Source organism: Ornithodoros turicata, chromosome 5 (genome assembly GCF_037126465.1).
Source record: "Ornithodoros turicata isolate Travis chromosome 5, ASM3712646v1, whole genome shotgun sequence".
In the NCBI taxonomy this organism is placed as follows: Eukaryota; Metazoa; Arthropoda; class Arachnida; order Ixodida; family Argasidae; genus Ornithodoros; species Ornithodoros turicata.
The window spans coordinates 38,201,405-38,203,335 of NC_088205.1; positions in this window are offsets into that span (position 1 = coordinate 38,201,405).

Consider the following 1,931-nt stretch of genomic DNA (forward strand, 5'->3'; position numbering starts at 1 on the left):
AGTTGCTATACAAAAAAGTAAACGATATTTGACCTTCAACATTGCCTTTTCTTGTGTTTTACCTTACTTGGGCAATGTTCTGCGGTGCAGTCGTAGGAAACTCAATAGCAGACGACAAAAAAGAAACTCATAACGGTGTTGTTCGACGCTAGGCAGGCGAGATGGTGGTCAGACTCCACGCAAACAGACAAACAAGTACAAGCCTTAATTTGGGCACATTAGAAATCAGCGAGTTCAAGCAAAACCCGCATTCTTTTCTAATTTCCCGAATTCAAGCTCGATTTTAATTCTTGTTATTGTCGTCGAATACTTTAGTTGAGAAGGAACGTTGGTTGAATTGCGGCCGTTTTCTTGTTGTACGCGCTTAAGTTGAAACCCTTAGTCATTGTATTGCAATCATCCTAGAGATCGTACTGTAGTTATTCCCATCCCACCCCCTTTCCCAGTTATTCAGTCATTCCTCAGTTATTCCCATTTCATGTTTACTTCACATGTTGTCGTAGCACACTTTACTTCAAAAGTTTGTTTGTGCAAGCCGTGTCCCCGTTACGTCTGCTTTGTCACGAGTGGTCACCGGCCATCCCAAACGTTTTCGGGTGTCTCTATAGGACTGGGAGAAGCACACAAATGTAATAAGAATAGCACGGGAGGTTACAGACATAATTGAACGTGTGGCAGGCAATGCCATGTATCAGAAACCCGTATCTAATGAGACCACGTGAGAGAAGTGATGTTCTGAGGCTGGAACAACATAGAAAAAAGAAAGGAAAAATACATACAAAGCCTCAAATTGCTCAGTGACTTTCATCTTTCATCGTTAATGAGAGTACCTTTAGACATTCTTGCGCGGTTACCTAAAAACAACGGTTTTTAGGCGCGAGACACACGTGGTGCACATTTCAACGCAGAGTAGCAGACGACAAAGCGCTCACGCATTACATCACACAGTGCCGTGTATGCCAAAGGGAGTCTGGCCATTAATGAGACCTGCCTATACCTGAGGCTCCACCCACTTTTTGAGGTATCTAGCCAATCACAGGTCGAAATACAGTTGTCTAATTACTACATCCATCCAGTACTTATACCTCACCCTTATTTACTGGGCGCTACCATTTTGGAGAAACTCGATTGATTCGGATTGAAACGGATACCACCGGTGACAGACCAAAACAACGGATTTTGCGCCCACATTTATCAACGCCATTTGCACGGAGAGAGGCGTGTTGGGAAGGCTCAGAATTGCAGAAATGGTTGCTGGCAGAAGTGATTGGTCAGGATGGCAGTACAACAGTAGTATTTTTTGAGTAATTTAATTACAATTTTCAGTAATCAATTACCAAGTAATCGATTACTTGGAAACTAAAGAATCCACATTGTTCGGGACGACGCACACACACATATACGGGATGATTCACCGCCGCGAGAAGACAAAACCAACTGCCCTCTGCAAGTTCGGTGCAAGGCAGCTGTCTTACCTTTAGGACTTTTCCCGCAACAATTACTTACCCGAGGACCCCAAGGTCAATTGCCACAGTGTTCCGCACGTGTAGTGCATTTTTGAGTCCACTGTCCTCTCCCCATTCATGTGTACTATCTATCCGTAACCCGGCCTGTATGTAGGGTTGCCACCAGGCCGGTTATTTGCGCGCTTTGCCGGTTGCCGGTAGGAAGGTGATACCGGCAGCCTTTTGCCGGTATTTGTGCCTCAAGACCTTTCATAAGGGCTTTTACGGGGTTTTCCCTTCAACATTTCACTACAGCTTGAATAAATCTGGAGCACAGACCCAACTCCGCAGTCACCAGTCGTTTTCTTAGTTATTCATTATTATTATTATTCATTGTTATTATTATCATTGTTATTCATTCAGTCTTGTGTTCGGTGGAGACAAGAGCAGTGGTTGTGGAAGGCTGTTGGTGGTTGTGTCGAGCCA